At 39.4% G+C, this 11,990-nt stretch overlaps 1 protein-coding gene across 3 annotated transcripts in view; it reads left to right on the forward strand.

The window, feature by feature from the left end:
• MID1 (midline 1) overlaps window positions 1-11,990 on the forward strand; it is a 200,952-nt gene that overhangs the window by 47,988 nt on the left and 140,974 nt on the right. Inside the window, exon 1 of one of the 3 annotated variants that reach the window (XM_017859321.1) lies at window positions 3,168-3,300. The exons of the other annotated variants lie outside the window; for them this stretch is intronic. The gene's annotated coding sequence lies outside the window, so the exon portion shown is untranslated. Of the gene's footprint in view, window positions 1-3,167; window positions 3,301-11,990 lie in introns of those variants that run through there. 3 annotated transcript variants of the gene reach the window in all.

Here is an 11,990-nt window from a genome sequence, read left to right on the forward strand (position 1 = left end):
AAAAAAAAAAAAAAAAGACTTCTTCCCCTGACTGTAGAGCTTCAATGATCAGGGGAAATGTTTAAAGCATGTTATTCGTAATAGTTAACCAGGAATTGTGAATAAGGGTTAGTTTTCCTTACTTTTTAAGATCACGAGGTGGCTTCAGGGTATTGTGAGCAAAAGGTTTTTGTGTGTGGCTGACTTTGAAGTTGAGGGAAAAAGCGATTTTCTTTGAGAAAAGGAGCCATCATATTTGAGAGAATTTCCCAATCTGCTCACACAATGGGAATCAGTTACTCTATAACATCGTCATTACCTCCATGAGTCACGAGACTAGTATTTGTTCTTGTCTTTGAACTTAAGCTTTCCAGTGTTCAGAGAACAATTGTGAAATGTCGCATTGGCCATCACCAATAACTATTTTGCTCCTAGTTGGTAATAATTGGGAAGGGGAGGGTGTGTACTTTCTCTGCCTTCTAGGAGAGTATTATATAAATAAAGTAAGAAAAAGTTTCCCCAAGCAACAAGCTTTTCTCCAGGGCACAATCTATTATACTTGCTGCAAAAATCCCACTTGACTGGTCTTTCAGAGAATAGATCACTTGTGTCATTTTGCTCATTTCCAGGTAACCTTTTGCAGATATGAGCAGGCAGTTGTTGTTTTTCAATAAACATTATCTACAGGTTTCTGTTTTTGCACTGAGGAAGGAATGTTTCTGTAATGCAGAAGGGATGCTATAACTGAGGGGTTTGTGAAGAGTGAATTCTAAGCAGTCTCAAATAATTTTGAAAAGGTGCTTTTGTATATGTATATGTGTACTTATGTATACATACACATTATATATAACTACAAAAACTAATTCCATTATGGACATATGTAGGACTTTATACAGACATATAAATAGTTCTATGAATATATATATAGAAATGCCTAGCAAACTATACATACATTTGAGAAAGCATTCAGGGACGGTAGTGTTAAACACTTTTCATCTGTGGCTGGTTTCACAGAAATTAGTAACTTCCATTTCTGCTACCACCACGCTGTTGGTCCATTCACCAGGAGGATTGATTTAGACTTCTGCCAGGAGACTAGGCATGACCAGCTCTCACCCTCTTCCTCTCTGTCCAATCTGCTATCATTGCCTTCAGAACCAAATTCTTGCATGATACCCGGTACAGCATAGACCTGGAAAACATCGGTCATTTTCAATATAATGTAAAACAGGTTCTGTGTGCCTTTAAAACTAAATGCTTTATTTCTTAAACTGTAAAAGACATGAAATGTCTGAGACATTCAGATAGCGGGAAATTTCATCTGCAAGTTGTCAGATTATGCCCTTTAAAAGATTATAATTTTTTTGTTGTTTATCATTTTCTCTTGAGGGGTGGAGTAAATATTTCTTTCCTGATGTTTCAACTTCAGATGTTCAGGCTAATTTTCCACTACAGTGCCAAAATAGGGAAAAGTTAGGCCTGTAGAATTTTGACAATTTAAATGTTGTTTTAACAAAAGGCATGTCTTGATGAAAAGTTCTTTAGAATTCTACTTGATGATCTATGTGTGTCTCTTCCGAGGACAATGAGAATTTCTTAAGGAAGTCATCTGTATGTGAAATTGAGTAATCCTTTTATTCATTGTTAAAAGACAAATGAAGTTATAATTTGGAGNCAGGCTAATTTTCCACTACAGTGCCAAAATAGGGAAAAGTTAGGCCTGTAGAATTTTGACAATTTAAATGTTGTTTTAACAAAAGGCATGTCTTGATGAAAAGTCTTTAGAATTCTACTTGATGATCTATGTGTGTCTCTTCCGAGGACAATGAGAATTTCTTAAGGAAGTCATCTGTATGTGAAATTGAGTAATCCTTTTATTCATTGTTAAAAGACAAATGAAGTTATAATTTGGAGAGACATATGCCAAAAAAATCTATGTTTGCATTTTTATGTCCTAACATGTGAAGCATGCTTTGATTTACTGTGAAGTGTTGCAATGGCAATAAAATAGATGTTGAGACGTGCAAACTGGGCGCCCGAGGAAGCAGTTCTTGCCTCTGCATCCCCTTTATCATGAATGTTCCTTAAACACCTTTGGTGGAGTCTGAGTGTCTGGATTATGAATTGAATTGTGCAAGATTCTTTTTTTAAACACTTTCCTGATGATGTACTTTACTTGCAGTTTCTTGTCTTGCATAGTGATAAGCAACATCCTTCAAAGAACTGCAGTGCAGGACTTTTTTTTTTTTTTTTTTTTTTTTTTTTTTTTTGGAAAACTTTTCCCCTTCCCCTTTTTTCAAAAAAATTTTAAAAGATTACTTTCTATTCTCAGTTCACCCTTTCTTTGCCATTCTGCAGACTGAAATTTTGGACACCCATCACAGATTTGCTATTATATATATACCGTGTATGTAATATTCAATATGTATATACACATGTTATTTTTATATATGTTTGTACATAATGTATGCATATGTGTGTGTGTATGTGAAACCTGTGTGTGTGTGTGTATATATGTATATTTTATACATATATTTTAAATTATTTATCAGGATGATAGATTGCTATTTAGGTCACTATTTTTGGAAGAAATAAATGACTGTTTTATTGTGTCTGTACTGGAGACTGTTCTTCCTGATGTAACGTTGAAGAAAACTTCTTCCAAACATTATACATGAATTCAGAAGATAAAGGCACAAAATAATGTGTATATTATTTTTTTAAATGAACAAGCCAGCATCCAGAGCATAATGTGATCATGTGCTCAGTAGGACATTGAAAGGCCCCAAAGGCAAATGAGTCTAGTGCCTGTTCCCAACCCCAGAAGTTGGACAGGATGGCTCCTGTTGGTGGCATGGAAAGCTAGCATTCAGCCTTCTGCCACAGGACACTGTCTCAGTCGGCCAAGCTGCTGTTGGTCCCTGTAAGGAATGAGAGTACAGATCCTGTTGCCAAGTCATCATTTTTTTGGACCAGGCAGTGGGTGTTGAGCTGACCTGAGCTAACTTTTCATTTGGGTTCAGTTGAACATTGAGTAGGCCAGAGGATAGGGAAGTCGTGGCGGGGGCCATGGAAAAGGCAGTTGATTCTTCAACTCAGGCAACCCTGGCGGAGTGGATGAGGTGGAGCTGGCCTTCCTGGAATTGTTGGACCGATTTTCCTGTTGTGTTTCACTGTTGACGCACTCTCAGACACACAGGACCGCTCCAGCACTGCCTGCCACCCACCATCTGGTCTCGGTGGCCTGTCTGTCATTTCGTGGGTCCCCATCCTCTGCCTACGGCGATGTTTCTTCAAAAAGAACTAGTGTGCAGTCCATTGGTGGGTATTCAAGGTGATCTGTTTGTCAGAATCTAGAGAGGTGCTCAAAGAACTATTAAGGACCAATGTGCTAGTTCCTGTTTTTAACCTGTTTATCAGTCTTTCAATTGAACAAATTGGATTTCTGAAACTGTTGAGGGGCTTTCTGCACTATTAAGACAGAACAGGATAGGGTGGTTGTTCCTCCAGGAATCTGGGTTGTTCTTTTGCATTGCCATTTGTCTTTGTGCTTGTCTGCTTGTATAAATGAACCTCGAGAAGGAGTGTTTGTATTCTATTAAGTAAATTTGGAAGACTAGGTTTCAATTAAAATAACCAGACTGTGTGACCCAGCTTCCATTTCCCCTAATTTTGACCATTAAAGCCTTCATATCCCTACAGACATCTGCCATGCTTTGAAGTGATTCTTTTCAGGAATGTTCATTCATTATTAATCAGGTTGCATGGTCAGGCGAGTATGTGATTATTTTAAAGAATGTCCTAGAGATCCAGTTACTAAGAATGAGGATGTTATAGGCAGATGTGAAAGCACAGAAAAGATTTGGTTAACAGTTTAATCTGATTTGCATGAATTCCACCAGGTGGGTGTTTGGTGAAATTAAAAGTCTTCCCTGGTTCTCACTTCAGGTATGAGGTAAAAACAATAATAATAATAACGTCAGCACTTCTTAAAGAAGAAATGACAAGTTATTCAAAATATCTATTGTATTAATTATTTTAAAACTTGAGGCTAGCATCTCAGTGCTCATCTGCTTGTCACTTTTTCTTTTTTCCAAACAGTCCCTCTGGTCCCCTGCAATTTGCTTGGCAGAAATTCTTAGTTGTCTTTTACTGGTTGAGCAAATAAATTTGAGTGTGCTGACATTTGGAGGCTAAATGCAGTGATAGTTCAGAGTAACATTCTTTACCTATAAAATGTTACTGGATCACATTTTTCATCTATTCTTACTTGATGTATTATTTACATTGTTGTTTTTAAGAACCACTTTGCATTTTTACTGAAACAGCCTACATTATGCTATCAATTTCCAGTCTTTCAGAATGCAGTTAAATCCAATTGGATCCCCTTCTCCCCTTTTTCCATCAGTTCATGGCCCTGTTTTATTGTGCCTTTACTAACCCACCTGCTTCTCAAATCGGCCAGAGTACTAATCAGTAAAGTAGCATTTGGATAGTGTCTTTATTTGGTGGTCTTTATCACTCAAAGTCAAATACTAAACTGCATGATTGAATATGCAGATGCTGAGTGCTTATATTATGTTATTCAAAATACCGTATGATGAATTCATCTTGGATGTAGCAGCCAGTTTTTATTGAGTTTGTGTTAGAGAAGTTTTGAGTTGAGAAATTATGCTTAAGATGAGAGCAAGTCCCTTCTGAGTTGGGTCCCCATTGCAATCTGCCTCCCAAACTCAGGTTCATTTCCAGTGTTTCACACTTCAGTAATTTTGAGTCCTCTGAAAGTCTGTATTTCTGCTGGTCCAAGGTAGAAACATCATTCTGCAGTCTTTAAAAAAATATTTCACCTATAGTTCTATAATAAGGATAATCTCATAGCAAAAATCCAAGCAAGAATAAGTCAACTAAATCTTAATTACCCAGGTGAACAGGGGTTAAGAGGAGTGGATAATCGAGTAAATTGTCTTGATTTCGTTTCTGAAATTTAGCACTCTCAAATAATTCATTTGTTCATTTTTAATGCTGTTTGTTGTTTGAAATACTTATAGGAGCTTCCTGTTCTGAAACCATTTTCGTGTAGCTTGGTGTAACATTATGCAATTTTAACAGTATGTTTGTCATCTCAGTTATGTTTTGGTAAATTTAACAATAAACTTAGTCTCTATAGTCCAGAGGATATTTGGAAAAGAACTAGAGGAAGTGCCCTGGGAATCATCTGGGCAGTGGCTGAGAGCCACCTGATATTAACAGTTAATCACAGGCCACCCAGTGTTGGCATCCAAGTTTATTCCTTGGTCTAGTGACTCACTAATTTCCCTGGTAGTGAAGGCTTTAGAGTTTTACAAAGTGAGGGCCTGAAAGTAAAATTATTGATAGAATTGATAGAATTGCATGTTCTTTTTCCTATACTCCAAGTTAGAAAAATAATTGTATTTCATGGAGTATGCAGACATAACCTAGAATACTTGTAGGAAAGCATTGAGAGGTGGGTTTACCTTATGATTAAAAATGTCAATACCTCCATTAAGGGAAATTTGGGATAAAAAATTATGGATGATGTGCTGATGATGGGCAATCTCCGTATTCTAATGGATAAGTGAACTCACAGAATGCATTTGGTCTGGAGACTCCTAATTCTTGGTCAGTTCTTGAATATACAAGTGAAACTTCTATATCCTTGGCATTCTGAACCAGAAGACCTGCCCATTGAATTTGGCTATGGATTAAACTGGTAATGCATTCTATCTTCACGGGATCCTAGGTGCTCCTTCAAGGTGCAGGTTATCTTGATTTTGTCATAGCAGGGGTCAGGAGAGACTACAAAGAATAAAATTGTGAAATTCTAAATAAAAAAGAATAAGCTAGCCAGCAGGATGGTGGCAAGGGTTGTGACAGTGTAAGCTGGAGATTAAATGCTATGTCTGAATGGACTCGCCAGGTCAGTATTTTTGCCTCTTACTTCAGAGGAGGGAGCAAAGAATCTAACAGACATGAACCCATTTAACTTCTATGCCCTTGGTCTGCAACAATAATTCATAAGAGCACCTATCCTGAGTTCCCCATCTCCCTTCTTAAGCCCAAACCCTAAAACTGAGGAAGTCCCTAGGTCCTAGGTCCTAGTTCCTTCCTCTTCCACTGGGAATTTTCTCCTTCAAGATGTTTCCTCTCATATCCTGTACCTTGGACAAAAGAGCACCTTCCTCTCTCCAGGAAAGTCCTCCTCCTGGGATGAGTGTTTTCTCAGGATGAAGACACCGGGAGCCTAGAGGGAGCAAGGGGCCACCTGCTCAGGCAGCTGGATCAGCCAGATCATCTTAGCCATTACCTGGGTACCAAGGTCCCATCATTCTTACAGCCCTCACTGTTAGCTTTCCATCTTTCTGTTGATTAATTTTCCTTAACCCCAAAGGCACATGCCTCTTACATCCAGTTTTTATCATGGGGAGTTTCAAGGGAGTTGGTCATTTGTCTCAGGCCACACATTCATGACTAGCCTCAAATTTAGACTGTGAATGTTTTATCTCCATATGAGATTTGTGTTTGTGTGTCTGCCTGCACACGTGCATGTCTGTTCCTGTATCAACTCCAGAGTGAATCCAACCATTTTGAAAGAATGAGATTAATCACATAACTTTAAACCCTAGGTCCTATTACTAACTATTCTGTTGTGTACTAGAAAATAATATTTTAAAATAAAAATTTTAGTTATTTTGTACATAGGAGAATTATATCACTTTGTGTTTCTCAGTTAAAAGGGTTAAATGTAAAAATTTAAGATACGTCACACTTTTAGAACCATCTTTTAAAATAATTCCTCTTTGTTGAATATGAAGTCACCAAATCCAACAGTGGCCAGACTATCTGGGCCTCCTAGGAGGTTCTACTCTCATCTTAAACAAAGAAACACACACACACACAGAAAACAAAGAATCCAAACATGAAACCAGAAACATATAGGAAAAATTATTTGTTCTAGGAAGCAAAACAAAGGCAATTGCTAAGAGCATCAAATGATCCCATTTACTGAGTCCCTGGTATAGGCCACGAATGATTGGGAATAAGATTGAAGGCACAGTTTGGGAGAAGCTAGAGCAAGGCTTTTAAAGGAGAAAAGGTGACCAGATTCATACTTTGAGCAGCAGGGAGCTGCTCAATGCTTTGTGCCTTTGAGAGGAGTGACAGGAAAAAGCAGTGGTGCCAAAAGCATGTTGCAAACATTCAGCTGAAGGAAGAAAGACTAGAGGTGAGAATCAAATTAGAAGGATTTTTTGGTAATGGTGTAGGAATGCAGCAAGGAGAGTCTGGATCAACACAGAGGCAGTGGGAACAGAGGGAAGGAAAACAGTGCAAAGGGCTCCTGAGGATTGACACATATATGTCTTAGCTAATGATTTGGATTTGGGGGATAGCAGGTATGTTCATTTCCTACTGATGCTGTAACAAGTTAGCACAAACCTGATGGTGTTAAACAATGCAAATTCATTATCTTACATTTCTAGAGTCAGAAGTCTGACACAGGTCTCACTGGGCTAAGAGTAAGATATCTTTAGGGCTGCATTCCTTTTGGGGGCCCTTGGGGATAATTCATGTCCTTGCCTTTTCCAGCTTCTAGCCTGCATTCCTTGGCTTGTGGCCCCTTCCTCCATCTTCAAGGCCAGGCATGACTGGTCAAGTCTTTGTCATATCTCATCATTCTGACTCTGATTCTTCTTCCTGCCACTTCCACATTTAAAGAGCCTCGTGATTCCTTTGGGTCCACCTAGATGATCCATGCTACTCTCCCCATCTCAAGGTCAGCTACTTAGCAATCTTAATTACATCAGCAACAATCAGTCCCCTTTGCTCTATAACCTAAAATATTCACAAGCTCTGAGGAGGAGGCTGTGTATATCTTTGGGGGCCATAATTGTGCCTCCCCCAAAGAGGGAGGAGTAGAAACTGTGGTGTCTGCCGTCTGGTGACCAGGAGGGTAGAAGCGCTGTGAGGAGACACCAGAAACCCTGTAGAAAAGACAAAGACAGGCTCATGAGGGAAGAGGATAAATCCCACGTGATGTGCATTCCAAGTCTGAGGCACTTGCAGTACATGAAGCAAAGAACTGTCAGTGCTAAACTGGGTTCCAGAAAGGGATGGCATCTTGGGATACAAGCCTAGCAGTCATTCTCAGAGAGGCAGTACATGAAACAAACAAAAAACTGGATGGCCCTGTCGTTATTTTTATAAAGCAAAGTTCCTTCTCTTGAGCAGATGCTACTACCATGTTTCTTGTACTTCCCAGCCTGTGGAGCCAAGAGCTAAATAAACCTCTTTTCTTTATAAATCACCCAGCCTTAAGTATTCTGTTATAGCAACACAAAATGGACTAAGATACACATCATGAGAGAGGAAAGGAAAGGAAGAAGAGGGAGGTGTGAAAACATTTACTTCATTATTTTCCATCAAAACATCTGTTTATTAATTTTCCATTTTAAAGAAGTACTTTCCTCATAAGTCTTGAATCTATAAGAAAGTTTCTTCAAAAGATGTATCCAATGCCTCCCACAATGTGGGGCTTCACTGTAATCTGTCACTAAAGACTCTCCTGCCTAGGAGAGTGATTAGAGTGAGTGCTAGAGGGACTGTAGGGAACATCTGTGGACACTCACCCATGGATACGCAGACAGCTAATAAGTAGCAAAACTGCAGAATGTCTTAGATTGTCCAGTCACCTGTCTGTCTCTCTCCCCTTTCATTCATTATTCTGTGCTCTGTTCTAGATGTCCGAACTATGGACAGGCAGAGGTGTGAGCTGTGATTTGTTGCCATTCCCGGTTTGTTGCAAGGGACTCTCAAGATTATCTAGATCCTCTTCTCAATGAGGACCAATCTGCCCATTCACAAAAATGTTAAGCTGTAGGATTTCCCGACAATATGCATGTGTGATTTCCTTTTATTGAAGTAAAAACAAAGAAGCTTTTTTTTTTTTTTTCCCGAGGCATGGAAATTACATTATGACAGTTAAGAAGAGGCAAAAGCTGCTGTTTTATGATATTGGGTTTTTTTTGTTGTTTTTTGTTTGTTTGTTTGTTTTGTTTTGAGATGGAGTCTCGCTCTGTTGCCCAGGCTGGAGTGCAGTGGCACGATTTCAGCTCAGTGCAACCTCTACCTCCTGGGTTCAAGTGATTCTCCTGCCTCAGCCTCCCGAGTAGATCAAATCACAGGTGCACACCACCACACCCAGCTAATTTTTTGTGTTTTTAGTAGAGACGGGGGTTTCACCATGTTGGACAGGCTGGTCTCGAACTCCTGACCTCAAGCAATTCACCCACCTTGGCCTCCCAAAGTGCTGGGATTACAGGTGTGAGCCACCGTGCCTGGCCTGATATTGTTATTTATGATATAAATAACAATATAAGCTGTATATTTGTGTGTGTGTGTGTGTGTGTGTGTGTGTGTGTGTGTAGTCAAAAGAAAGATAACATTTTGCATAAAATTCCCACCCATGTACCACTATCTGCTTGGTGAATCCCTGTTCATCTTTTAAAACCCACTTCATATTTTACCTCCTTCAGGAAGCTTCTCCCTGTCTCCTGTTCCCCTACATAGCGTTGATTATTCCCTGTCTGTCTTTGGCATGCATCTTTTTTATATTGCATTACAGCTTATTCATTTTTTTTTCTTGAGATGGGCTCGCTCTGTTGCCCAGGCTGTAGTGCATTGGCATGATCATGGTTCATTGCAGCCTCAGCCTTCCAGGCTCAAGCCTCGGCCTCCCAAGTAGCTGGGACCACAGGCATGTGCCACCACTCTTGGCTAATTTTTTTATTTTTATTTTTTGGTAGAGATAGGGTCTCACTATGTTGCCCAGGCTGGTCTCAAACTCCTGGGATCAAGCGATCATCCCACTTCAGCCTCCCAAAGTGCTGGGATTACAGGCATGAGCCACCACACCTGGACTTGTTCATATTTTCTCTCTCAGAATGAACCATAAGATCATGGAGACAGGGGCCAGGTGTTACCAGTACTTGTCTCAGGACCAAGTACATAGATGAACTTAAATATTTGGTGAAAGAATGAATAGCAACAAAAAAAAAAAAAGGAATGAATGGCATTTTAATTTCTCCAAAAAGATTTTTTAAAGAAAGCTAGAAAATAAACCATACTAAGTTTCTTTTAGAAGAAGGAATGGAATGAGTACAAATAAGATACTGTTGAGTCATGTAACAAAAATGATATCTATACCATTGTAAAACCTTGGTAAAAGTGGAAGAAGTGGGATGCACTATAGATATCAAACCAAAACCCCTTCCTTTTTGGTAGCATACAGGCAAAAGATTTAGAAAATTGGCTGAACTTCACTTACTACATCTGAGTATTTTGTCTTCACCTAACACAATTAGCCATTTACAGTGTAGACACTTGCATAAAGCACTATGCCAGGTGCTATGGCAATAAAAGAAAATATCTAGTTTTGAGCAGCTACTATTAAATCATTCTTACATGAGTTTCCCCTAAGCACTCGAGTCACATAATTTCCATTGATGTCAGGTTGAAAGCCTGTTGCATATCATTTCCCGTTAGCACTGGAAACGTGTGCTTATCCAAGTCTTGCTCCACCATCCTTGCTGCTGTTGCCCACACAGCATTTTATTCATACCTCTCTGAGAATGATTTTCATTTACATTCTGGTTATCTATATATGCCTCTATCTTCTAATACATGGCTCAACAAAATAAGATCTGCAGGCCAATGCTGGCCTGTGACCTGTTTTTCCAAATATGGTTATGTTGGAACACAGCCATACTCATTCCTTTATGTATTGTGTATGATTGCTTTTGCACTACAGTGGTAGATCGAGTAGTTGCAGCAGGGCGGTTTTGGCCCACAAAGCCAAAAATGTCTACTGTTTTACCCTTAATAGAAAAAGTTTGCTGATCTCTGTTCTAATATATTGAGAGATCCTTAAAGTCAAGGGCTATGTTTGATTCTTTTTGGTTTTAGCTGAAAAGTCAGTACATTTAATGGAATCAATGAATGTTTGAGTCCTTTTGTGTGCTGGGTGCTGTTCTAGGTGTTGGTGGTACATTCTTCAAACAGCAAAGCAAAATCTCTGCTTTCACAGAGCTTATATTCTAGTGTTGAGGACAGTGGGGACAGAAGGAGCAATAAGCAAACTAAAAGAATATGTCAGTAATAAATATTATAAAGAAAAATAAACCGAGATGGGGGAAGAATTGCCACGATGGGTAGGTGGTATAGTGGTAGAAGGGGAATTGGTTTTATATGGGTTCAGAGAGAAAGCGGCACTGGAGCAGAGAGTCATGTGGATTCTGAAGAACTTGCAGGGGTGAGCAGGGGATTGATGTGCTTGGCATGTTTGAGGAGTCAGAACGAGGCCATGTGCCCAGAGCAGAGAGAGGAGTGGGTAGCATGGGAGGAAGTGAGCTCACTGTCTGAGTCATTGTTTTCTGGGGCTAGTTTATTCTGGTGAATTTCTCTCTGGGTGAAATGGGAAGCCCTTACAGGGCAGAGCAAGAGGAGAGGCATGTTCTGTCATGTTTTAACAACAGGCTCTCTGGCTTCTGAGTGGAGGATAGACTATAGAGGGAAAGGTAGGAGTGAACAGAAGCCAAGAGATCGTTTAGAAAGGTCTTATGATAGTCCACATAAGAGATGATGCTAGCTTGGCCTGTGATAATAGAGATGAGGTGATGTGAACCCCAGATTCTGGCTTATTCAGCTAACTCAGTGCCTGGCACACAGTAAACATCTGTTGAAGGAATGAATAAAATGTCAGTATTTCCACTGAGGTCTCTCCAGTGGAATCCTTTCTAGAAATTCTCATCACAACTCTATGGGATGGAATCCTGGCACCTGCATTAAAAATACAGTCATCATAGTTCTCCAGACATAATTTGATGCTCATCCTTCTATTGAGATTCATTGGTAGGCATTCTTGTTTTATCCGAGAACAAAGCAGACCAAAAGGGCTATATTTTCCTTTAATTTATATGCTTTTGATGAGAAGGTAG

The sequence above is a fragment of the Rhinopithecus bieti genome, unplaced genomic scaffold (genome assembly GCF_001698545.2).
Source record: "Rhinopithecus bieti isolate Rb0 unplaced genomic scaffold, ASM169854v2 scaffold_9, whole genome shotgun sequence".
In the NCBI taxonomy this organism is placed as follows: Eukaryota; Metazoa; Chordata; class Mammalia; order Primates; family Cercopithecidae; genus Rhinopithecus; species Rhinopithecus bieti.